This window comes from Giraffa tippelskirchi, chromosome 9 (assembly GCF_054371585.1).
Source record: "Giraffa tippelskirchi isolate mGirTip1 chromosome 9, T2T-mGirTip1v1.2.pri, whole genome shotgun sequence".
NCBI lineage: Eukaryota > Metazoa > Chordata > Mammalia > Artiodactyla > Giraffidae > Giraffa > Giraffa tippelskirchi.
In genome coordinates this window covers 161,730,420-161,757,810 of record NC_137283.1, presented here as the reverse complement: position 1 = coordinate 161,757,810, position 27,391 = coordinate 161,730,420, and the positions used below count along the sequence as shown (strand labels likewise).

The following is a 27,391-nucleotide window of genomic DNA, read 5'->3' as shown; positions in this document are numbered from 1 at the left end:
TCCAACATGTATGATTAGAGCAAATATCATAACCAATCCGATTTATTGTTGGTGGTGGTTCAGTCGCTAAGTCATGTCTGACTCTTTGCAACCCCATGGACTGTACCCTGCCACGTTCCTCTGTCCATGGGATTTCCCAGGCCAGAATACTGGAGCGGGTTGCCATTTCCTTCTCTAGTCCAGTGTATTAGGGGTCAGCAAATAAAGCAACATGATAGTGGGGATTTGTAGTCCTAGTTTTTCATTAAGAAATAGGTATCACAGTTCAATGTTAGAAGGATATATTTATTTAGAAGGGCCTGTTCACACGATGTTTACAATGGTATAAAATGTTATTTGAGAGCACATAGGTATATTTGGAATGCAACACAAAAGTATTTAAGCTTAAATACACTTAAGCTTTTCACTGAAAGTATCAAATTGAAAGAAAAAAAACTTTCCTAAGTATCAAATCAAACAAGTTAAATTTGTCTTTATTCTGCTTAGAAATATTACCATTACCTCCTGAACGTTGAAGCTGAGGTCAAATCAAATGTTGCTTTAAGAGGCTTTGTTAACGTCATAGGTTTGCTTTTTCAGTAGATTTTATTTTCTAAAGATTTCTCAACAAAGATAGGAGGGGAAAAAAATAAAACATAATCTATGATTTGAAAACTAAAGTGGGGCCATGAAAGGAAAATTAGACGCTCACCTCTTAGTGGTAAGATGCAAACTAGTCTCCCGTTTTCTGTTTGGTGTGAGTCACTCTGTAAGCCTCCAAACACGGCAGCCTGGTGTGCACTGCACCACTGCCTACACATGGGGTGCGGTGGCTCTGATTCCAGGCCGGTCTAGAGTCTGGGGTCACCACAAGTAGACCCTCTACTGGAGAACTATTGAGAGAAGATCAGGATGAGCTCTTCTCACCGAGACCCGCCTGGACCTGGCACCACCCTCCGTGATGCTCCCTGCACATTCCCTGCAGAACCACTACCAGCCCATCGGGCACCTTTGTGAAAATTAGGAGAAGGCATCCTTTCCTTCAAGTGGACGCAGCCAGAGGCCCAGGCATGTGACTTGCCCAGTAGAGAGAAGGTAGACGTCAGCCCAACCAGCTAACATAACCGCCATCTGCACCCACTAAGAGGAGCCACGATCCCACTGCCCACGTGGGATCCCACCCACCATGGAAGCCCCTCCTGGCTCCCTCCTCCACCACCAAACTCTCAGGCCACTTGGTTCAACTAACAATGCAACATTGTAATTATTTGTTGGTGAGTCTGTTTCCCCGGATAAACTCTGAGCATTTTATGATACATTTAATAGGTAGAATAAATTATTTGATTGACATTTTATGGAATTGAATACAGCTTTTCATTTTAAAAGACTGATTACACCAAGTTCGACTGTTATTTTATTTCCAGGGAAACCCTTTGGGCTTTCTGAGCAATTGAACGTTTTCCCAGCAGACTTACCCAAATATGAAAATAGCCGCTGTCTAGAAGAGGGCGCTCACCCCAGCGATCAGGTGTGTGACTCTCATGTAGATGGATCTCTAGTTCTCATGAGAAATGGTAATATGTATTAAATCCCGCTGCGTGTCAGGCTACAAAGACAACCAAACACCTGCAAGACACGGTGAGGAAAGGAGGTGCTGAGAGGCTAAGCCCTGCCCCCAGGCCCCCTCCCCTCCAGAGCGGTGAGTGACCCCCCCAAACTCTTCCAGTACACACCGAGGAAATGGTCCTTTCTGCTCCCCTGAGGCAAGACTGTAGACATCCTTCGGGAACCCTCTCTGGATACATTTAAGGCCTTCCTGTTATAATTCCGCTGTCTGGATGGATACCAGATTAACCCTGTTTATGAGCTGAGAACCTCTCGATTCCTTCAGTTTGTTCCCTCCTGCGCTCCCATCGCACTCTGAAGGGCTGCACTTCCCGTGGCCTTTCATCTGGAGTGGTCTCAGTGCCTCATGAATTGTCGTGAACTTTCTTTCATAACAAGCCTGTCTGGGGGCAGCCGAGTCCCGCCCTATAACAATGGGATAAAAAAGGTGCATGATCTGTTTCCTCTTGCCTCCTGCTGCCAAGAACGCATTTCCCAGGCCCTGCGCAGGGTTCCCATCCAGAAACCACCGCAGACTTGGTGAAGGCTGGATGTGAGAACTCCACAAGCAACCTGTTAGCACAGGCAGAAAACCAGGCCTTTGATTCATTCATCAGGGCTGCTCTGCCCTCCCTGGGCAGGGGGTGATGTGCCCGTGAATGGGTCCCTGAAGCTCCTGAGGTCTCAGTTTCGCCACCCTTGGCCTGGGCACGTTCTGCCACAAAGCGAGAAGCACGTGGGGTTCCTCCACCTTTCTTCAGTCCCCCACCCTCTGCCACCAGTTCTGAAAAGGAGAATAAGGAACTTTCTTTCTCAAACAGTCGCCCTGAAGAACACAAGTTTCAATGCTATTCTCTCAAATCATCCCACCCTCTCCTTCTGCCATTATGGCCGATTTATGCTGATGTATGACCAAAGCCATCACAATATTGTAATTGTCCTTCAACTAAATAAATAAATTGAAAAAAAAAAAAGAACACAAGTTTGATCTATCTCTGAAATACTAGCAGCCCTCAAAACAAATGGAAACATTTTTGTACACAATGGTTTGAACAGAAAATTTTAAGAGGGAGCCCAAGCGTAGAGAGAGCCTATTTATCAATTCCTTCCTCTGAGATCTCCTCTGCTTTTCAAACTTTTGAGAAAGTCATTTTGGAAGATCATTTTGGGCTTCCTCAGTGGCTCAGTGGGTAAAGAATCTGCCTGCAGTGCTGGAGACACAGGAGACACGGGTTCAATCTCTAGGTCAGGGGGATCCACTGGAGAAGGAAATGGCAACCCATTCCAGAATTCTTGCCTGAAAAATCCCATGGACAGAGGAACCCAGCAGGCTACAGTGCATGGGGTTGCAAAGAGTCAGACACCGCTGAGGACTGAGCATACACCTTTCTCTAATGACTTTTAAGGCACAGGTTATCCTTAGGAAAGGTGGAAATGAATTAGGCCTTAGAAATCACAAGGACTGAACTGAAAAATCCTACCTTTGGCTGTTCAAATTATACAAGTGCACACACAACCCTATGTGCACGTACCTACGTGCAGGGTAAACAGAGAACAGATGAGATTTGATTTCTTGTACTTTGTGAGAAAAGCCCTGAATTAATCAAAGTTCCCCAACACCATCTCCTCCATCAACTTCCAACTAGCTTGCTTGGAAGTCCTCCCATGGGAGCACTTCCTGCAAAGACCGTGATTTCCGGAAGGACCAAGCAGGGCAGCCCCACCATGAAAACGCAGGTTGCGGTAAACGTCAGGCGTCACGCCGTGTCCAGACCTGACCTCCTCCGCTCCGAGGTGGAGGCTTAACACTCACGTTCACAGCAAAGGCCCCGACAAAGTGGCCAAGTGTACAGACACCTCCTCCCACCGTCCTGAGTCCGGGACACAGCCCCGCTCTGGAACGTGATCAAAGCAGAGTGCTCTCAGCACTCCTCCCCTGCCCGCCCGCCTTCTGAACACCCTCACGCTGCCACCTGCTAGTTCCCAGAACAGAACAACCAAGCTTGGTGCACGTAAATAGGCTCTGAGTTTTACCTGAGTCACTTCCCGGAGGTCACTTTTGCTTGTGTCTTTATTTGACAAAAGGAAAAAAGGACAGAACACAGAGAGGGCATTAGAACACTGACCTAATGATACTTCACTTAACTGGAGGCCTGGGTAATGTGAAGGAAACTTCCTCTGAGCCAGTTATTCCTGTAAACACACAATAATCCCTGGTTGCTGTGGACATGTATGCATGCAAGTGTGAATTACTAATAAATGATTGTGCCCAGTTAACACACCCACTCACCCATTTTCTCTGAAACTTGTAGATATGCAGCATATTTTAATTCAGGAGGAAGGGATTTAACCATTGCACTTAAAGGGGAGAACTCTTTAATTGTTAGTGTGACATCACCAGTTCGTTACCGTAATCCTAACGACGTGAGTCATGTTTTCTGCCGGGTTTAAAACCACTTATCAACACTCCAGGAAGGAAAGCAAATCTTCTGACCACCAAAGTACGAAGATAATCCCTTTCAACTTGGCCCAAGAAAATGTTAATCCTTTGTATCCACTAATGGGTACACCTGGGCTGGTATCTCTCTCTACTGATGAGAGATGTGAGACTGGCCGCTACTCTCCCACTGCTCCCTGCCCACTGCCAGGAGGGGATGGAATTACCTATGATGCAAAGAAGAGTGTTCCAAGTGCTGGACATCATGGGCTGCAGCCCGAAGAGGAAGCATATGTTCCACCCTGCGTGGCACCAGGGCCAGACCTGCGGCGGGGGAGGGGGAAGAGTCTCACCACAGCCCCGAGGGAGGCCGGAAAGGATCTAAGGGAGCAGGGGGTTCAGGGAGGGGAGACTGAGACAGCTCCAGGAGCACCAGGGGGGAGTCCTGACGTGTCTCGGTCAGGGTCCAGCCAGGCGAGCACAACCAGCGCGAGACGCACACAAGCAGAGGCTGGGGGCAAGAAAGAGAAGACCTCAGCAGAACAGGGTTCCTCGGCACAGACAGGCAGAACCTCCGCTCTCTCTGCGGAAGCCTCAGCCCTGTTTGTGGGAGGAGGAAATGGCAACCCACTCCAGTGTTCTTGCCTGGAGAATCCCGTGGACAGAGGAACCTGGTGGGCTACAGTCCCCAGGGTCGCACAGAGTCGGACACGACTGAAGCGACTTGGCATTCATGCATGCATTGGAGAAGGAAATGGCAACCCACTCCAGTGTTCTTGCCTGGAGAATCCCAGGGACGGGGGAGCCTGGTGGGCTGCCGTCTATGGGGTTGCACAGAGTCGGACACGACTGAAGCGACTTAGCAGCAGCAGCAGCAGCCCTGTTTGTAAGCCAACTGATGAAGTCAGGCTTACAGATGACCCAAGATCATCTCCCCACTTCAAGTCAGCTGACTAAAGGCCTTAATGGTGGTTGTTTAGGTGCTCGGTAGCATCCAACTCTTTGCAATCCCAAGGACTGTAGCCGGCCAGGCTGCCCTGTCCTTCACTAGCTCCTGAATTTTGCTCAGATTCCACTGAGTTGCTGACACAAGTGAACCATCTCATGCTCCACAACTCCTTTAGTAATTCCTTCCCAATCCCGTCACGGCCACACCCAGGTGAGTGTTTGATTACAGCCTCACCAAGCTAACACAGCACCATGTGGGGTTACCACTGCTCATGTCATCCAGCGACTGAGGCAGAGACTGCCTGGGTCTGAACCCTAGGGCTCTGTTCCTCCGGCAGGTCAGCCCACAGCCCAGTGCCTCAGTTTCCCCACTATAGCCTGATAATGGCGTGCTTTATAGATGTGTTATAAGGATCAAATTAGTTAACACGTGTCAAGTGCTTAGAACAATTATTCAGTAAGTATTCAGTAACACGTATTCAGTAAGTGCAATCTATTGTCATGATGTTATTACTATTATTTAAAGCATATCTGTGTGAGAGTGCATATGGCTAACACACCGAAAGCTAGTTAAGCAAGTTGGCTGCAGAACCAGGATTAGAATTTGAAGGTCCAAGGATCCAGTCCTTCGGTAGCTATTTATTTAGCATCTGTTGTGCTTGGCAGTGCGCAGATTTAAAGAACTGTGAATAGAATTCATTCCTTGTTGAAATTACATTCTAGCTGAAAATCTGAGGCAGACAGACGGTGGCCAACAATGCATCCGCATGGAGAAAGAAGGTGATGGAAGATGGAACTTCGGAAGTCCAAGTGCAGAGAGATCACTTCCCCTTGGGGCAGTCTGGAGAGAGGCCCTGGGAGGGAGTATTTCCCCCTCCATACAGGGGTGTTTCTGTTCTGGGGCTTAAAGAATGGGCTGGACCAGAGAGGTAGCAAGGAGAACAAGGGGAGGAAATGGTAGCAGGGGGCCAAGTGGGCAAAAAAGACACAAAAGCCAGGGACATGACAAAGGCACTTGGTCAACAGGAAAGGCCCCAAAATACAAGCCTTTGACTCTAAGTGCCAGGAGGCACTGATGGTAAAGAACCCACTTGCCAATGCAGGAGACATAAGCGACATGTGTTTGATTCCTGGGTTGGGAAGGTCCCCTGGAGAAGGAAATATTGGAGTGGCAACCCACTCCAATATTCTTGCCCGGAGAATCCCAAGGATAGAAGAATGTGGCGGGCCACAGTCCACAGCGTCACAAAGAGCCGGACACGACTGAGGCGACTGGGCACACATGCACGCTAGACAGCTATTGCTTCACTTAGCAAAGAGTTAAGTTACATCTTCAGCCTTTGTCTTTGTATACAAACCCCAAAGCATAGTCTCACGAGCCTGATACCACATCCAGAGTTTAAAACACCTCTGCTCATGATTTTTCCTTTCAGGGAGTTAGGTTTCTCCTGGTATTTCTCCAGTTCTAGGTTTTTACCGAACCAACAGATACAGCAGCCCATGCCTTATATTAAAAAAAAAAAAAAATAGCTTCGCCAGTCTGGCACAGCTGAAGGGATCTTATTTTACAAAATCTATAATCAGAAAACACTGGTTTTGTCTTTTGTACTAGAGATGTGATGGAATTAAAGGATTCAAGATTGCAAAGCCTTCGTGAATAATTTAGAACCCTCAATCCTAGCAAACTTTCCATGTGCCAATATCGGGCGCTGACATTTGAAGAAGGTTTAATGGTGCTGAGCACACCTTAATTCGGGATCATCTTCACCCACACAAATGTGACCATGCTCCTCCAGGCTGTTGCGTGTCACCTTGTGCCTAAAATCTCAGAGTTAATTCATTTTTCAGTGCAATGGCATCTGTCCAATGTATTGTAACAAACATTTATTTGACATTTACTTAGCACACCCCAGATAATAACTCATCAAGGAAATGGCAACCCACTCCAGCACTCTTGCCTGGAAAGTCCCACTGACTCAGGAGCCTGGTGGGCTACAGTCGATGAGATCACAAAGAATCAGACACAATTTAGCGACCCAACAGCAACAGTCCTCGTAACAAACCTTGGGTAGGAACAATAATGATGCTCTTGCTGCAAATGAGGTAACAAAAGCACTGGGAGGCAGACACTTCTCCAAGTCACACCCCTAGGAGAGGAAGAACTGGGGTTTGGATGCTGGCTGTCTGGCCCCCAAGTCTATACCCTTATCCATCACAGCCCCTGTCATATTGGTCATGAGAAGAGTAACAGAGGCATCCTGGGGTCCCCAAGCTTCCGCTACATGATTGGGAAGGGTCAAGACATTGGGTGAATCTCTGCCCAGTTTGGAAAGTCTGTTCTCAGCTTGAATCCCAATAACAGTTATTCTTCCCATCAACCTGTGAATCAGATTGTGTTCCCCATCACCCCAGCATGGCAACAGCAAGATACAAACACAACAAGCAGACACTGACAATGTGCTGGATTAGCTCCATAGCCCAGCGCAGAGAAAAGAGCATTCCCGAGGCTAAAAGGAAGCAGTGGGACAATTTTGGCTCCCTGGTGGCTCAGACAGTAAAGAATCCGCCTGCTAATGCAGGAGACACGGTTTGATTCCTGGGTCTGGAAGATCCCTGGGAGAAGGAAATGGCAACCCACTCCAGCATTCTTGCCTGGGAAATCCCATGGACAGAGGAGCCTGGTGGGCTTCAGACCATGGGGTCACAAACAAGTCAGACATGACTTAGCAACTAAACAACAACAACTAGAACGATTTACATCCCATCTTTAGAGGAAAAACCTCAAGAATGCCAAGGGATGTTGAATACTCTGAACAAATGCTGAATATTTACCAACGCACACCCTGATTTTTCCCTAAAAGGTCATGAAGATTCTTGGATAAAAAGTAGCCAAATGCAGATCTGCATGGAACACAGAAAAGAACCACTTTAATCTGGACCAGACAAAGAAAGGGAGAGGAATCCAGACCAGTGGACATGTACCGTTGCCCAGTCTAGCTATGGGCTTTCACCAGTTCCTTGGAATGAAGGATTTTGGAGTTTACACCAGACTTGCATTATGTATGATTTATTACAGGAAGTCCTGTTATCATCAAGTTGTTAGGAAGAAAATCTGGCACAGTGAATTCACATAAAACAGAAATCAGTATTTCATAGTGATAAAAACCAGTAGACTGGGGTTTATCTTGAACTGAAAACCATAAAAATGAATTTGTTTTGTTTATATTTAACATAATTTTAGGTTTTTATTAAGCTAACAACACACCAAGTATCGACAGGGGGCGAGGTCACAACCTGTCTTACGTTCTATTAATATATTCAATTCCTTGGTGCAATGGAAAAGGTACAGAAAGTCAGAGCACTTCATCACTGCTTCCAAGTGTCCCTCTGAACATTTTAAAACGTCTACACATCATTGTCCTTGTCAACTGTCTACTCTTCACTCATTGGCTGAAATTCCTCTATCAGAGGCTCACTTTTCAAGGGCTATCGAAAGATTGGAACTGCTCCCCAATATCACTGTCATCAACTTGATCTAATCCTGCCTCTATTGCAAGACCCCCAATTTCATTTTGCACATGTTTTGTATGCAGAACAATGTCTCATGTAGTAAAGACCATGATAAAATAAGGGACGGAGAAGGCGATGGCACCCCACTCCAGTACTCTTGCCTGGAAAATCCCATGGACAGAGGAGCCTGGTAGGCTGCAGTCCATGGGGTCTCGAAGAGTTGGACACGACTGAGCGACTTCACTTTCACTTTTCACTTTCATGCATTGGAGAAGGAAATGGCAACCCACTCCAGTGTTCTTGCCTGGAGAATCCCAGGGATGGGGGAGCCTGGTGGGCTGCCGTCTATGGGGTCGCACAGAGTTGGACACGACTGACGCGACTTAGCAGCAGCAGCAAAATAAAGGAAGCAGTTTCCATGAGGACTGGTCTCTGACCTCCAGAATTTCTTTTAAAAGGCTCACCTGATTAGGTCAGGCCCACACAAAATAATCTCCCTTCTGATCAATTTAAAGTAGACTGATTAGGGATCTAAACTATATCTGCAAAATCCCTTCACCTTTGCCAAATTTTGTGGTTAAAAACAAGCTAGATTTCCTCAAGAGGAGGGAATTATACAAGGGGGTGGGTCATTGGGCTTTGAATTCTGCCCACCTCACCCTTCACGTGGCAGAATAGCAAGGAAGCCAGTTGTACATTTCCCACCCTGGGCCTATAGCTAACGTTGCATTGCAATGTGGAAATGAGCAGTCTGTCTCTCTGAGAATACTGCTTATTGTTTCATCTTCTGCCCTTTTCAGTTATTCATTCAGAAAACATTTTCCTCCTGCTCACAGCATCCTGCTGCTGCACTGAGGCTGGTATGTGAAAATGAATAGTCCTTGTTCATGTGGACATCACAGCCATGACCCCTTGTCCCGTCAGCTTCACAAGAGCAGAGTCAAGTGGCTCTTTTGTTAGTCAACCTCTTAGTCAACCATCTTGCTACATTACTTGATGTTTTCCTGCTAAAACCTGCCTCTAGCAGGACTACAGAGGTGACTATTAAGCCTCATTTTATTATGAGCATGAAAGTTGGAACCTGAGGCCAATGCCCAAACCAGATGTTTCAGGAAACTACTCTGACCTGCTCTGTGTTTAGTGAAAAGAATAATGATCTGTTTTCAACCAGCTACCCAAGCACAGACGCACAGCTTTTCTCTTCTAAAAATCATCCAGGATAAGGGGAAACCTGCTTCAACAGCAGACTGTTTGTGAGCATGTCAGGGCAAACACAAGCTTTCCTACCAGTGTGCAAGCAGAGCTACGGTGCAAGGCTGATAAACCGGCACCCTGGGTTACTTCCCCACCCTGGGCATCCCTGGAGCACGTGAGGCATTTCTCAGGTTAGCCATCCAGGATTCAGAAGCTCAGATGGGTGACCATTTGCCTAGGAATTCTCAGTCAGCTTAAGTGAACCTGAATGTTAAGTCACCACACATATTATCCGGCAGAGCAGCCTGAGAGTGACCCTTGCGATCAAAACCAGATCAACAGCCCTGGAGCTGGCTCTCCCAGGAGACAGCAACATCCTGCTACTAGCTCAGTCGTGTCCAACTCTTTGCAACCCTGTGGGCTATAGCCCACCAGGCTCCTCTGTCCATTGGATTCTCCAGGCAAGAATACTGGAGTGGGTTGTCATTCCCTTCTCCAGGGGATCTTCCTAACCCAGGGATTGAACCCAGGTCTCTGCACTGCAGGCAGATTCTTTACCATCTGAGCCACCAACAAGGAAAGGTTATAAGGGGAAGACATGTTCAAGGTATTTTCCAAAAATAACTAATTGCTTTGTTGCTGCTCAACTTTGCATGCATTATGAGTAAATAAAATAAATCGCTTGATAATAATCATTGCCCTAAAAGAAAGAGGCGTGTCTATATTTTGTCTAAGGATTCTGTTACCCCGGGGAGGTGGTGAAGAAGCAGAGCTGTCAGCAGCTGCCAGACAGATGAATGGTTCAAAGCTGCCATCACCTTTTATACCGAGTCTTATGACTACAATAAATAATAGATAAGTAATACATTATATGTCATGCACAAAGTTGTATATAAAAAGCATACATAATTACATATAAAGAAATAATATAAATATATAATTATATGTATTATGTAATATCTAATGTATAGTGGTAGATCCAAAGCTGCTTTAAGAACAAATAAACAGAGAAGAAGAAAGCTAGAAGATAAATTCCTCTAGCCTATTTAAGTACAAAATGCCCTGGTCTGTGGATCACAACGCTCCCTTCACTTGCCCCGACTGAACAGCTGTGGACTGTGACCTGGTGTCCTCTAAGAATAGAACCTGATTGATTACAGTAATTGATCAATTGAAGAAGCCATAGGAAAACATCTTAAGAAAGAAAGCGGGCTTCCCTGGTGGCTCAGTGGTAAAGACCCCACCTGCTGATGCAGCAGACACGGGTTCGATCCCTGGGCTGGAACGATCCCACGTGCCACAGAGTCACTAAGCCCGTGCGGCACAGCTAGGGAGCCTGTGCCCTAGGGCCCAGAGCCGCAAGCACTGAAGCCCACGCTCTGGAGTCTGTGCCCCACAACGAGAGGAGCCACGGCAGTGAGAAGCCCAGACACACAGACGGGAGAGAAGCCCCCGCTCACGGCAACTGGAGAAAAGCCCATGCGGCACCAAAGACCCGGGATGGCCAAAAATAAATACATTAATGAAATTATAAAAAAAGCAAAGAAAATGCTTGACAAACACCCAAGCCTGGATAATCACAGTTTTAAAGAAAGAAAGATGGGGGAGGGAGTAGAGGAAAGAAGGAAGGGAAAGGGAGAGAGAAAGAAACAAAGAAGGAGGGAGGGAGGGAGAGAAAGAACTCTGTCTTAACTTCTGGGAATTACGCTGCCAGGCCGTGGTGCTAAACTCATTCAAAGACGTCTCCTATTATTACTCTTCTCATTTCCGGCAATTGAAGTCCACTTCCATGTTGGATGACATCAACGGAGTGAGCCCTCCCCCCACGGAGCACAAAATGTTCTGTTGGTTCAGCATCCAATCCCGTCCCCTTCAACAAGGCAAGCGGCGCGTCGGTATCCCTCACGCTGCCCACAGCAACAGGCCTGCTCTCCTTGCAGGAGGAAATGCAGCCCTGGGAGAGCGGCCGCCTCTGCAGAGCCCCAGCCCTCTCCCCGAACTCCTAGCCCCACTTCCTCTCCACCACAGCCCTTCCTTCGCCCTCCCTTTGTAGCAGCCACTCACACACTCATGCACCAACACACACACACACTCATGCGTGCACCCAAGCACGTGCACGCACGCCACCCGCCTCCCCCACTTCCAGGAGAACTTAGTGACTGCTGCCGGGTGCGAGATGTGCGCACACCTGTCAGGCCCAGTAGCTAGAGGCTTAGCTGGAGATTAGGAGTGAAAATCGCTATATTCAAGTGATAACAGGGGATTTTTGCAAGGCTACAGATACAATATTAATTATTTACCAAAAAAAAATGACTTGCACCTGCATTCAAATGTAACTATATCAAATAAAATTTATAACATGCAGGTAATTTTTACTTCTTTATCACACATTTGTTTCTTAAAGCAATTACGTTCCAAGAGGCTCCCTCAGGCAATAAATCCTTATGTTTAACTCAACTCCCACTTTCCATCCTAACCAGGCTCCTCTGTAATAAAACCAAAACTCATCTGACATGTTTGTGGAGCACTTTATTCAAAAAGTCCCAAAGGCTTTACAGATTTCACTCTATCCGAGGGAAGGGAGTAAATTATTCACTTTATAGAGAGCAGTGAATAATGCTTCCTGGCTTCCTCGGTCAACCACCTCTAACAGCGATAAACTAAATCAGGGTCCTCCAGCCAGTCACGGGCCCACATCCATCTGGATGAGACCAGAGAGGCTGGATCTGCCTCCCACGCCCTGCCTCCATCCATCTTTCCTGTCTTCAATCAAAAACCAGCTTCCCCTCTTCATTCTGGTTTTTACTCAGCCCGTCAAAATGTGGAGAAAGAAAATGAGAATGTTTCAAACATTTAAGATCCCATGCACTAAACGGCCCCCAGTTTCTCTGAAATATTAATGCCATTTCCAAGAATAAGGCTCCATTCCATCCTGGAAGCCTCCCCCTGCCATTTATCCCCAAAGGAGCTTCAGGCTGCTCACCTACATACCACCATCGGTCACCAAAATGGGAGCAAAATGGGAAGAAAGGAATAGCAAATGGTTAAAATAAACTAACATCTAAAGACAGACACTATTTGCATATATGAATTGTAGTTGCCACAAGAACATCATCAATAAAACACTAAAGACGACCACAAAGGAACTTTAAGAGGTCTTTGTCAAGAAATGAGTGAAACAGTCCAGAATCAATTCTTACAGGACTCCATGGTTTTTCTCCAAGAGGCAACAAGAATCACCCCATTTTTGCTCTCAAGGAAAATAAAGGGGGAGGATTTGCCTGTGTCCATTTCTGGAAGATTCAACAATAACCCCCACCCTGCCTTGGAATCACTCAACCAACCAACATTAATCAAGCATTGTTCTAGGCCTGATAAGGCTATAAACACACAGTATCTGCCCAGAAGGTAATCCACTGGGCAAAGCTTTATGTTTTCTAACACTGAGCTAGACTTATCTGAGTAGCATCTTTTTTGAATAAATTTTATTATTTGACTGCATCAATGTAGTGCAGACTCTCTAGTTGTGCCAGCAGGCTCAGCTGCCCCAGCATATGTGGGATCTTAGTTCCCTGCCCAGGGATTGAACCTATGCCCCCTGCATTGCAAGACAGATTCTTAACCACAGGACCACTAGGGAAGCCCCTGGGCAGCATCTTGAAAGACGTAACCACAGAATTTTCAAATGGTCACTAGGAATACACACACACCCCCCCCCAATATTCTTCTTAATGTTAGCATTACTTACACCATGGTAATAAATATATGCAGAACTGCAAATAAACAGCTTTATAGATGGAGAATCAATGCACTAAATGTTTCAGCTTCACTCTAGTATCTAATCAATCCAAGAGCAGCTTACTGCTGTGTATAGGCCAAATCAATAAAAAATACACCTTAAAAATACCTATAAAATAGAATGCTACAGAACAGATACTATGGGACTACAAGAAGCAATGACACCGTACAATTATAGAGCATAATACCAACAGCAAGGAGTTATCTTAACTGCCCATGAAAAATTATGGGATGTTTGAAGCTTTCCCATTACATCTCTCTCAAACAAAATCCAATATCAAGGAGTATCTTTTATAGGCCTTTATACACATATTCTGGCACTGTCACCAAAATTGAAATTTTTAGTGCTGAGTAAGACTAACGCAATGATTCAAAGATTGTATTCAAAGTCTGAGCTCCTTTTGGTCCCCAAGAGGACACTGCTTGAGGCTGCAGAAGATCATTCCTCAGTCTCAGTGAAGTGACCCGTGCTCCCCTGTCTAACCCTGAACCCTAGCTGCATCCTTTCCTGGGACCCCATTACTGTTCCTTGTCCCTGAGCACATGTGAGGAAGTATCTGGACACATATCTGCAGGTGACCCTGTGCCTTCTTTGCCTCTAGAACTTCTGCTGTTGGAGATTCCCAATAGAGCCTGACCCCTAGCCCCAGACACACCCCCTGGGTCCCAAAATCAGCTCGTGTGGTGAACAAATGAAAACAGAAAAAGAGGGGAGAGAAAGGGAAAAGAAGAAATGAAAAGAAAGGAAATGGAAAAAGTAGAGGCACCAGGAGAAATGAAACTTTAAAAAATGAAAAGAAATATGACCCAAGAGTTTGAAAACCATTTAAATCTGTATTAGGAGCTCTGAACGCCCATTTTAAAGTCACTACTCGACATTGATGAGACTCTAAATGGCGTGGGCTCAAGTTCTGAGAGCTGTTTCTTTAAAAGGGCGATAGCCAAGTCACCCTCTGATGGAATGATGGAATGATTTACAAGGCTAGGGATTCTATTGTATGAACAATGAATGAAAAAACGATTAAGTGTAGCCTGAAGAAAATAAGAGACGAAAAGGAATAGTGTCTTCACCATTTTAAAATAGTGCCTTCAAATACTTCAACGGGTGTCACATAGAAAAGGGTTAGACTCATACTCCAAGGACCCACGGTCAGAACAGTGAGAGCTACTGGGAGAAACTGTTTTCAATGTAAAGAAGGATTTCCTAAAAAGTGTGCCACACCCCGCATACAGAAATAGGTCATGTCAGGCCTCAGAGAACTCCTATCATTGAAGACAGCCAAGACCAGACGTCTACCAGCAGGACAGAAGAGAATCCTGCCCTTTGGAGAAGGAGCTTGATGACACCCCTGGCTCCTCTACACTCTCTCTTGGGAAAGAACAGGAGCATGTGACAGGACCGCTGCAAGCAATACTTCATCAGAGAGGGGAAATATCCTGGCTGCTCTAGAAAGAGAACATTCCAGAATGGAACAGAGCTAACTGCCCTGAAAACCAAGAAAGAATCACACAGGATAATCCAAAGAATTGTGCCCTTATTAAATAAAATGAGTAACAACATAACTGTCCACCCTGTGGAGTGGCACCCAACTGCTGAAGACAACTGAGAATATTCCAAGAAGGAAATAGCCAAGCCAGAGTCGCCATAGTAAAGAGGAAAGGTTTTTTTTTTTTAAGAAATCTTTTATATGCATCCTCTCTCTCTCTCTTGTTTGGGCTTTTTGTGTTTCATTTTTGCTCTGTAAACTATCACAGTATATTTGAAGCTAAAGTAGGTGTTTTACATTTTTCCGTGATTAAATAACTATTTCACGTTAATAGAGACGTAAGCATCTCACCGGCTTTGTGTGGGCTTTGTTTTCACACGCTGCCTAAAGCATTCGCACTGTTGTGCTGCCCCCGAAAAGTGACTCCTGTGACTAGGAGTGAGGAAAGTCTGCGGATGGAAATGAGAAGTCTCCAGATTCAAGGCCCCATGCTCCCCCTGATGGGAGCTTGATGAAGGCGGTGGCAGGTGCACAGACCTCCCCCCAGTGTCTTCAACGGTTCAGTAATTTGCACTCACCTATTTCACTTTACTCCAGCCTCACCGTGAAGCCGAGGTCCCCTCAGGAGCCCACCCAGCTCTGCTAAGCACTGATTTAGGAAGGACAGGACGTCAAGGTTATGCTCAGCCCACAGAAGTCAGCTGCAGCCTGGCCACTCAGGAAGCCAGGCTGATGGGGTTGGGGCACCACCAGTTGCAGAGGCAAAGGGAAGGAGAATAGCTGAGTCATTGAAGAGGCAAACCTCACTTCCTCTTGTATTTCATTGGTCAGAGAAAATCATGTGACCACATCCTTTGCATGTCATTGGTCAGAGCAAGTCATGTGGCCACAGCTGACTTCAAAGGGAGCCAAGATCCTGCGCTTACTGGGGCCCTAAGTCAGGGGAAACAGTCTTTGTGAGCATCCCTAAGGAGCACCACCAAGAAGGAGTGATTCTAACCTAACTGGCCTGAAGTCTATGTGAAGCTAAGTGCTTCACTAAGGGAGATACAGATGTGCAGGAATGACCACCAGGAATGCAGATCCTGAAGCTGACTACATTGCAAACCATGCTAGATCAGGGCTTTTCAACAGAACCACTTGAAGCTCCTTAAAGAATAGTAATCGGAGGACCACCAACAAGGTCCACTGGGTAGAATCTTAGGTGGTTGTTTCTCGGGAGACCCACTGAATCCATGGCCTCCTAAGACCCTCTCCCATCTCCCTTCCCCCAAACCATCCTTTCTAACTAAGAGAGTCTGTCATCTAGATTTAGAAGGGAGTCTGTGGCCAAAATTTGCTTGTGCATCTAACCCCCAGGGCTGAGTCCGTAAGAGCATTATTACATCAATGCCTCCTGAGTTTTATATTCCACATTTAAACGTTATCTGAGTCGATGGGAGCTTTGAGAGGGTAGAGCTGTAAGAGGAAAGTTGGCGTTCCCCTTCAGCCTAGGCTTTTCAAGGCCTGCAACTTGGCGGGCGAGCAGCAGCTCATGTGCAAACATCTTAAAGGTAATCATCCAAATGAGACAGCTTCCTCGTCAGGGTCTATCATTAACTGAGAAAAGAAAGAAGCATGTAAAGCATCTTAATGTTTTGTCTCCTGAAGGTGGCTGGAATTTCAATCTTCTCCAAGTAAATGTGGATCCATTAGGCTGTTTTAGAAATGAATGCTTTGCTTTCACAGATCTTGCCACAGCAAATTCTCCACTTCGTTTCTAACTCATTTTACTGGCGGACCCCTGGAGAAAGTAGTTTGGGGGAGCTCCATCCTTATTAGAGGCAGATCAAGCAGATCCTGCTCACTGGGTTTCAGCTTCTTTTTTTACAGCATCAGGGGCAGGATATTATTTGCAAGCAGCCAAGGTAATTACCATCCAGCAGGGTCCAATTGTTTTCAATTAAAAGCTTTACTGCAGTCTTTAGTTTTTAATACCATTGTGGCCATCTGCTTTCACTGAAGATCTACCAGCCAAAAGCCCAGGCCACATCTTAATGCCATTAACTCCTAAGAACCACTTTTCTCCAAAATGAAAAAACCCAATAGTCCAGGGAAAAGATGCCAAGAACCCTGTGGCGCTTCGGTGGCCTGGGGAATGCTATGGAACAGGATTCTAGAAGGTCACTCTCAGAAAGGCAAGCACTTCCTCTTCTTGCCTGAAGTGCTGGGTAATTGTCTTAATTCTCCATTTCAACGGGGGATGCTCAGCTTCAACCGTTCTGCTTCCTAGTTCACCCAGCCTCAGCATTCTAAAGCTCTGGCATTCAAAGTCTCTGAACTATAATTGCATCAGCTATATTGTTTTAGTAGAGACATTTTCCATTTTTCATATTCAGTACTACTCTAAGTAATACATTACTTACAGTAACAAGACACTTGTTCCTTGGAAGAAAAGCTTTGATAAACCTAGACAACATATTAAAAAGCAGAGACATTACTTTGGCAACAAAGGTCCATGTAGCCAAAAGCTATGGTTTTTCCAGTAGTCATGTATGGATGTGAGAGTTTGACCATAAAAAAAGCTGAGCACCGAAGAAGTGATGCTTTTGAACTGCGGTGCTGGAGAAGACTCTTGAGAGTCCCTTGGACTGCAAAGAGATCAAACCAGTCAATCCTAAAGGAAATCAGCCCTGAATATTCATTGGAAGGACTGATGCTGAAGCTGAAACTACAATCCTTTGGCCACCTGTTGCGAAGAACTGACTCACTGGAAAAGACCCTGATGCTGGGAAAGATTGAAGGCAGGAGGAGAAGGGGACGACAGAGGATGAGAAGGTTGGATGGCATCACCAACTCAATGGACATGGGTTTGGGTAATCTCCGGAAGTCGGTGATGGACAGGGAAGCCTGGGGTGCTGCAGTCCATGGGGTCAAAAAAGAGTCGGATGTGACTGAGCAACTGAACTGAACTGAACTGATTACTCTAAGTGGGCTTCCCAGGTGTCTCAGTGGTAAAGAACCCGCCTGCCAAAGCAGGAGACTTAAGTTCGATCCCTGAGTGGGGAAGATCCCCTGGAAAAGGAAATGACAACCCACTCCAGTATTCTTGCCTGGGAAATCCCATGGACAGAGGAGCCTGGCGAACTATATATAGTCCATGGGGTCACAAAAAAGGCTGACATGACTTAGCAACTAAACAACAACAACTATTTCTCTGAGTAGCTCACTATGACCTGACCCAAAATCTAAGTGGAAGTCAATTGTAAAGAGCCATCCAGGTTACCCAATAAAAGCTCACATTGTGATAGAAGGTATTTTAACTCTTTTTACAGCTTAAAGCCTGGACTCCATTTCTGAGGTCACAAAGTTATCAGAAATTAACTTGGGCAGTTTTATGGACTTCTCAGGGGCGACAGCCCAAGGGCTAGACTTGGGGATTCCAGCACAAATCGGGCTCACTGCTGGCAGTTTAAACGGCAGGCTGGCTCGGCAGGCTGGCTCTGTCTCCTTGCCTTCCGCTATGACATAGGCCCTTGGGCAGCTCCAACTCTGGCCAGTTAAGACAGACATGCAAGCCTCAGAAAGGGTCGCTTCCCAAATAAAAAGGCAAAGCCTTGCAAAGGAAAACCACTGAGGCCTTCGGCTTCCTTTCCCCGGGTCTTCTCTGCATGTACCTTGGAGCAGGCGTCTGAAGTGGCAGCTGCCATCTGATAACAGTGGGTTGGTAAACATGAAAACAAAGGCACAAATACCAGGGTGGTTGAGCAAAAACCCAGGAAGAACCTAAGTCCTGAAGGGCTCAGAACCCGCCCTAGACTGCTGACACCCAGACTTCTCACACATGAGACATAAAAATCACAGGCTGTTTCAGCCCATCAGTAGGATTTGCCATTATTTGGGGTAAAGATGCATTCCTAATAATAGAGTAATCAAACCAAGAATATAATCACAAGAGGATCTGAGAAAAGCGAGTACCCTCCCTCCTGGGTCCCAGCCATTTTGAAGCAATTTTAATCTCTTAATTTCTCAAAATCGAAAGGGGAAAAAAAGAGTCTTGATGGAATTAGCCAAACTGAAAGAATTTTGAATGCAAAATCAGAAATCCACGAGTCATAGCTGTTGCTATTCTCCAAATATTTCTGGCTTTCCTTCTCTCAGGAACGTGGTACGATCGTGCTTCCTCGCCCCTTTGACAGGAGGCAAAACCATATGATTTTCTTCGGCCATTGCAATGAGAATCCAAGTAAAGGGTCATTCCCCAGCTGAAGGTTTAAGAACCGGGTGCATTTTGCCAAGATAACGTCCTCTAATTAAGGTGATAGGGACGCACAGGTCAAAATGAAGCCTCTGGTCAACTTGGGTCCCCAAAAGTCTACCACAAGCAGTCCCCCTGCAGACCCACGCTGGGCATGCAGCCTGAGTGAGGATAAAACCTGCCTTGCTGATGTTAAATGACACTGTTTGTGACAGCAACAGAACTCGTCCCGTGGGACTACTACATCATGATACTATGCAAGCTCTAGAAAATTCAGGAATATCAAGTTGGAGAAAAGGATTTATGAAAAGATGGGAAATTTGCTAAGCGGTTTTTAAGCGGATATGCTGGGGAATGTCATGAAGAGTAAAAAGACCAGAGCAGTGCTTCCCAGACTATGGTGTTCATCACAGTTACTTGGGGAGCTTTGAATAATCCTGACTCTCAGGTCAGCACCCACACAAATTAAATCAGGTGTCCGGGGGTGAGAGCCAGGCATCAGAATGCTACAAAGATCCCCAAGTAATTCTCAAGAGCAAGAAAGTTCGGGAACCATTCCATCAAAATCTTTTATCTTAATTTAAAAAAGAAAACTTTTCTGATGAATTTCAAAATATTTATTTCAGGGAAGTCAAAGAGCAATGGTGGCCCTGCTGGAAAAGGAAGGTATGAAACCAGAGATCTGAGAGAGCAAACCACATCCCAGGGGTAGAAAGGGAGGAGATCCTCCCCCCAGACACTCCTGTGACGCCCGCTCAGTGCATATGCAAGGGACCTACTGTCTGTGGCTTCTGGCTGCCTGGTGGCTAAGTGGTAAAGAACCTGCCTGCCAATGCAGGAGACGCAAGAGACGAGGGTTCTATCCCTGGGCCGGGAAGATCCCCCGGAGAAGGAAATGGCAACTCACTCCAGTATTCTTCCCTGGAGAAGCCCATGGACGGAGGGGCCTGGCAGGCTACAGTCCAGGGGGTGGCAAAGCGTCAGACACGACTGAGCCCTCAGCACAAAGGTAATGTCTGTGGCTTTGGTTACCTGATACCATCCCAGGGATTCTTTTCAGCAAACTATGACAGCATCTTTGGAATCGCTTTTATCAGAGACAACTTTCCCAAACATGGGTGTCCCCAGGTTCTCTGCAGGGCCTTTGGCCTTGGCTCATCAGCTTAGAGTTCTGATAGTTTCCCCACTTTCAGGCCGCAGTCTGGGCTTCAGAAAGGAGTGCCCACAGCAGTCAGGCCAGGATACAAAGTCCTGCCTCCATCTGCCTTCATGCAGACAGACAGATGCGGAGTCTCATCATGCTGAGTTGCTCTTTCTAGAAGTGAGCAAACAAAGGGATTGGATATGTATAAGTTCTTCATGCACCATTTCCCACCCCTCACCATTTACCCCAAACTAGATTTGTAAGGCTTTGATAAAGTTGAGTGAGCCCGGCCCAACCTGGAAACGTCCCAGGAGCCCTTCGGCAGCCGGTCTGTGTGGAGCCCCAGTCCCCAGGGCTGATGACGGGGCCCAGCCTTGGGACCCTCTCTCCCACTCCCGCCCCGCAGCCCTTGCTGGGAGGCCTTTGAGTTATTCAAGAAACCAAGCACGTAGCAGAACAATCAGATGCCTTCCCCCTCAGATGGCTTGGCTAATGGCCACTTCCTGTGGTTGTCAAATGAAAAGAGAAGAACTAGCACATCCCCCGACGACTTACTGTATCACTTCCCGTATCTGGCTCTCTGGCAGCCAGCAGTAAGTTCACATCGCTCGTAAATTAAGAGCCTTTTGGCGGGAGTGCCGCAGCTGAGCCCTCCGCCCCGTTTTGCTGATTATGAGGAAACCCTGCCAGGACTTCCATTATGAATAGTCATTTCCTAAAATGTGGCGCCAACAGCCCTGACATCTAATCGTGCGTTAAATGAATGAGGAGCGGCTGCGTGCACGCCCGTAGACCCCCGGCGTGACCCCCGGCGCGCGTTCTCAAGATGAAAAGGACCTCTTCAGTGTTCTCCCAACGCACACAGTGCTCACAAGGTTTGCTGCTCTTCACCACGACCCCCAGGCCTTCTTCCTCACACCTCCCTAGACCTCCAGCCTCTGGGACAACCCCCCTGCACTCTTCCGCATTTCTCGGCTTGCCCGGTTCTTACCCCACATCACGCCCTGACCTGCGAGAAGAGTCAAATTGAGATCCAGAGATGCTGAGGCTGGACCGCTTCATCAGGGCCCCGCCAGCCTCACCAAGCTCGGGCGCACAGCTGGGCGGGCTCCACGGTGCCCGTGCTCACCAAGATGTCCTTGCTAGCCTGACTGATGCTTGCGGGAAAAAGACTCCTCCTAGTGCCTGGTAGCTCAGTTGGTAAAGAATCTGCCCACAATGCCGGAGACCCAGGTTTGTATTCCTGGGTCAGGAAGATCCCCTGGAGAAGAGAATGGCAACCCACTCCAGCCTTCTTGCCTGGAGAATTCCATGGACAGAGGAGCGTTGTGGGCTAGAGTCCATGGGGTTGCAAAGAGTCGGACATGACCTAGCAACTAAAGAGAGAAAGAGAGAGTCCCTAGATGGTGTGTGTGTGTGCGTGCGTGTGTGTGTGTCTTGGTTTGCTGAGAGATTTTGTTTCTTCAGTGTGAAACTGTGAGTGGCACCAGATTTGCATTCAGACAACCCAGTTTTCATGCTGGCTTTGCTTCACATATTGCGTGGCCCCCAGCAGCCCTCCTGGGAAGTGAGCTGAGTTTGGGAGGATCACAGTCCCTCTGATCCTCAAGTTCTGCACCTGTAAAATGGGAATAACACCAAAATCTGCGCTCTCAGGATTGTTGTGAGCCTCAGTTAGATAGCATGTGTGAAAATACTTTGTGAAATGAAAATACATTAGCTGTCATTATCACTCCAAATAATCAGAATGGTCCAGCCCACTCTGCTTTAATCATGACTCCACTGTTTATGACTCATGTGTCCTTGAAACAAGAAACTTAATACTTTGGGGTCTTTGCACAACTCATGCCTCATAAGTTTGTTGTGAAGATTAAGATGAGATGATATGAAATACACACCACAGTACTTGGCAAGAAGTAAGTGCTAGTTAATGAAAACTGCTTTTATTTTTATCCTTCTTGTTATTGTTTGACTAGGACGTGCAGATAAAAGACTTGGCCAAGAAAAATAAATGAGGTGCCATTTTTTTTTCCATTTTATGAGGCCCAAAAAGAAAAGATCAGGAAAGCAGGCTTTTTACATTTCCAAAATGATTTTGATTCCAAAATAAAGACCAACACTTGAAAGCTCTGGAATATTGTCTAGCAAATTTAGGAACTCGGAAAAAAAAAATGAGAACAGCTGACACACTGCAGCTTAAATATAATCAGTCACTGAAATTGCTCTGCAATTTGTTTCAGTGTTTTTCTGTGGATTTCTTTTTTTAACCATACATGTGTCCTAAATATATAATTATATGGCAGAATATAATAGCTCATTTAGAGTTATTGAGGTCTATTATATAATCCAATAGTATCATGGGGCGGGGTTTGGAGAGGAGCGATGGTTATTAACTTGAATGAATACTGAACGCAAGCCCGGATAGATGTTAATGGATGGTCTTAGTGCTTTTATTCTTGTCTTTGCCAAAGTCAGATCATTTTCTTGCCCAAAACTAAATTGTTTTAAATTGATGTTACATATTCCTTCAAAAGGTCAAGAAGGCTTCTGTGTAAAATTTCTTAAGGGTAGAATGTAAGTATGGGTTTGTGTGTGTCTGTGTCTATGTGCGTGTGTGTGTGTGTGTCTCTGTATGTGTGTTTGAAGTTTGTGTCTCTGTGTACCTGTATGGAGCATGTATGTTAAAAAAAGTTAAACCTGCATCTTAGACATAACAGACACTCAATTTTTCAAGGAATAAATAAGTGATGCAAATTCTCCTCTCCCCATACCCCTTCCCTTTGCACCAGCCTGAGAAATGTGTGTAACTTTTAGGCCAAACAGGAACACACATTCCTCCTACCTCCCTCACTCAGATTGCAAAAAGAATCAGCCAGAACCATGATCTTCCAGTAGAGTTAATCATTTTGCCAATATATCCCTGTTGATTAACCGATGGATTCAGTAGAGGCTTTTTCCATTCCTATTGGATAGTTTCTCTCCCTTCAAGATAAATTAGTCAGGGAGTTGGAGACCATATACTCAAAATCCACTATCTAATTTATTTTTAATCCCAAGAAAAAACTAGGCTGATGAAAGCTTGGATATGCTTTAAACAATTGACTCCTAAGGTTCAGGGGACAGAAATGCCTCATCACTTCACTGTGTGTACCAGTGCTCTTGGGGTTCCGAGCCACCTGCAGTCCAGTATGCTTATTTAAGCCAACTAAAACCTGGTTTGAACTGACCCAGTCAATCTTTTTTTTTTTAAGCAAAATTTAGATCTAATTCACTTTTTAAATATTTATTTTATGTATTTGTTTGGCTGCATTGAGTCCTAGTTGCCGCCTGCGGGATCTTTTATTGCGGTGCACAGACTCTCCAGTTGTGGCTCTTGGGCTTAGTTGCTCTGCAGCATGTGGGAGCTTAGTTCCCCTATCAGGGATCAAACCCATGTCCTCTGCATTGCAAAGTAGATTCTTAACCCCTGGACCCCGAGGGAAGTCCTAACTCAGTCTGTGTTTAACTTTGTATATTTAAAGTTTGCAAAGGACCACGTTTCATCCAGAATACCTTCATCTACCTGAGAGAAGATCAAACCAGTCCATCCTAAAGGGAATCAACCCTGAACATTCACTGGAAAGACTGATGCTGAAGCTGAAGTTCCAATACTTGGCCCACCTGATTTGAAGATCTGACTCAGTGGAAAAGACCCTGATGCTGGGAAAGATTGAAGGCAGGATGAGAAGGGGAGGACAGAGGATGAGATGGTTGGATGGCATCACTGACTTGATGGGCATGAGTTTGAGCAAGCTCTGGAGATGGTGATGGACAGGGAAGCCTGGAGTGCTGCAGTCCATGCTCACAAAGAATCAGACACGACTGGGTGACTGAACAACAACCTGAGAGGCAGTGCTTCAGCAGAAAACAGTCATCCGTGGAGGCCGACAGAGCATGTGAGTGACCTGCATGTGTGGACTGGAATGCTGGGCAGACTGCTCCAGAACATCTGTGTTGCTGTCCCAGGGAAAGCTTTTTCATCAGGCCTCATTCTCACCTTCCAGAGATTCAGGTATCTCCAAGGATGCTCAATAAGGCATTTGTCTTCTCCCTAGAACTCACAGCACTCTTCTGGGGCTCCCAGATCTCTGTGACCAATCAACCCCTCAAGCTACCACCATGTTGCATTTAGTACTAATTCCGTGTTGCATTTAGTAGTCAGTAATTTCCTCTGAAAATCAGATTCTGGGATCGAATTTTCAAGATCCCTGATTCTCAGGGGCTCAAGCCAGGGCCACTCCTAGTCCGGCACTCCTGGCCACAGTCCCTCAGGGAGCTGGGCAAACTCTACATGGCCTGAATTCTGGGGATTCCTGCTTGAAAAGGAGGCATCTTGCTCCTGGTGGATGTGAGGCTCAGTCTGTGAGAGGAGCCCAGAAATGCTGAGGGCTGTGGGTGATGTGCAGAGGCCATGCACGCGGGTAGGAACTCCAGCTCACAAGCCCAGGAGATGAGCCCTTTTTGCAGAGGGACGACGTCTACAGCAGGAGAATGAGGAGGTGTCTCCATCTGGTGCGGGGGGCTCAGGATACCGTGGGGTTAGGATGGACTCCTGTGATGGCCCAGCACAGAGAGCAAGCTGAAAGGAGGAGTAAGGGATGATGGAAGGAAACGTTTTGAGGAGAGAGAAACCGCGGAGCCTGCAAGTCTTTCTGAGACGTCTCCTGTGCCCGCCCCCTGGTTCCCACTCTTTATCAGGGCCAGGAGGGTCGAGATGCTTCCTGGCCCCCCACCCACGTTCTGTCCGGCCGCCTCACTGCCGTCACTGCGGCCCTGGGACTGCGGTGGAGTCAGGTGGTCCTCAGGCCACAGCCTCCTGCCGCCCTGGGGCCCAGCCTCCCTTCTGGCCTGTCACTGTCACCGATAGGGCATTAGGGATGGATGGGGTCACCGAAGCCAGAGCTGGGACAGAGCTGGGAAAGCTGTGTGAACTTTCTAAAATAAAAACAGAAACACCGAAAAAAAAAAATAAAAATGTAAGACTTTGTCTTGCTTTTCTCAGCGCCAACACAAAGTCTCAACACATGATCAACAGTGGCCTCCTTTCGAACGTTGTAGTCAAAGTGCCTCCATTTTCCAGTTGCTTCCCATCACAGATCAGTCTTTGATATCCTCAACCAGGTCCATGCTGATCTGAGTCCAGTTGGCATTGAGCTCTCGTTCCAACCCAGTGATGGCACTTTGATAATATCCTCCTTCCCCTCCACCAGCCATTTCTTGCCTCAGTCTTGCTCTCAGAGTTTCTCGAGTTTCTCCAAAATAAACCATCCGCTTCAGCCAGAGCTGGCCACTGCTTCCTGACAGATGACCCCAGCTCACGAGCCCGGGAGTCAGCGGGACTTGATGATAAACCGCTGCAGCCTTTTGTGATTCATTCTCAGGCTCCACGCAGACCAGCTTCCCACCCGAGGAGAGCTGACCGTCAGGGGCGAGTCACGAAACAGGGCCGGGTCCCACACCCCGACCCCAAAGCAAGCCTCCTGGCCTGCGTTCTTGCAGTTTCCCTTATTTCCTCTGCCCAAATCTGTCTCCCGAGGCTCCACGCACATCCTTCCCCCTCTGGAAAGCCTTGCCTGTTGAACCCAACCAGACAGGGCGGTTCATGCCCATGAATCCCTACAAGCCCCGTTGATCAGGAAAAAGGAGTGATCAGCTCGCCCCATAAAACCAGGGCACTCACTTCCTGTGAATGAGATGCTTCTCCAAGTGCTTTGGGCATAGAACTAATTGAATCCTCATTGTCCATTCTGCTAATCCATCCACATTAGAGGAAACCCAGGCGCAAAGAGGACAGTTAACCTGCTCAGGTCGACACTGGTAACTCACCAAGTGGCATCAAACGTCAGCACAGGGGCCCAAGAGCTTGCCTTCTGTACCCTCACCCCAAACATCTCCTGAGGTCGTGCTCCTGTTGATCTTTTCTGCTGGACACACGGCCCGGCAAAGCCTTGCATCAGCTTTTGACCTGGTGAGTTTATCGCTCCAACCAGACTGCCAGGCAGGGGACCACAAGGCGGACTTCTTAGAAGGAAGCTGGCAGACACGAGGGGTGCTTGCTCCCCTGCTTTGGAGCATCCAGAGGACCCTGGCTCAGCTGGCTGTCTATTTTGGTTTTGAATCCACAACACAGACAATATTTCTGTTCAGGGAGTCCCCAAAATCTGTCATTCCTGAGGCCAAGAGTAAACGGTGAAATGGCGTGAGAATCCAGCTCAAGGTCATGGAATCTGTACACCCGCAGCGGGGCTGCTGCTAGCTATGGATTTCAATCCTTTGCACACAAAGACGTGTGCCTTCCTAGCAGACAGGTTTTCCACATGAGCAGAGGAGACAGCCTCTGGGGTTGGGAGATCTTAAATGGAAACCCAATCCAGTATTCCTGCCTGGAGAATCCCATGGATGGAGGAGCCTGGTGGGCTACAGTCCATGGATTCACAAGAGTCGGACATGACTTAGCAACTAAACAACAAGAGATAGTTTTGAGAAGAAAGTCAATCTGCACAAGACTGAAGACCTAGCCAGATCCAAGCTGAAGCCCATCGGTCAGGGTTGAAGCCAGAAGTAAGCAAATAAAACCGCTGTGTTCCCAACGTCTCCAGAGGCCGCAGCTGCCGGTCATCTGTGCCGAGACCTGACCCCTGGCAGAAATGAGCTCCAGCGGTCCCAGCCCGAGGGCCAGGGACTCACAGGTCATGGGCGCGACAGGACACGAGTCCTCGGGCAAGAGACACGGCCCCCTCTTTAGCAGGGGGTTAAGGGAGTCGATTCTGCAGACTCCTGCCATGCAGCCACCTCCACTGATTGCATTTAATTTGATCCCGTCAGAAAGTTAGTGAGAGATCCTGGTTGCAGATCAAAGATCATCCCCAGCTCAAGCCTGGCTTCTCCCTTGCCCTCCACTTGACATTTGCTTCATGATTTAATTTATCTTTTCCTATTCCCCCTTCTCTCTCTTGTTTACCTGGCTCCCAATTGGATTGCGCGGCTGAATTTTCATTATTCAAGTCAGAGGT

General features: G+C 46.9%; 1 long non-coding RNA gene across 2 annotated transcripts in view; it reads right to left on the bottom strand.

Moving 5' to 3' along the window:
* LOC145519765 (uncharacterized) overlaps positions 1-15,773 on the bottom strand; it is a 38,241-nt gene extending 22,468 nt beyond the window's left edge. For both annotated transcript variants that reach the window (XR_014063881.1, XR_014063882.1), the window contains exons 1-4: positions 15,537-15,773; positions 1,713-2,010; positions 1,455-1,605; positions 692-872 (exon numbers count right to left, since the gene is read on the bottom strand). This is a non-coding gene — a long non-coding RNA (uncharacterized LOC145519765). The remainder of the gene's footprint in view (positions 1-691; positions 873-1,454; positions 1,606-1,712; positions 2,011-15,536) is intronic.
* Between the last annotated feature and the right edge of the window lie 11,618 nt (positions 15,774-27,391).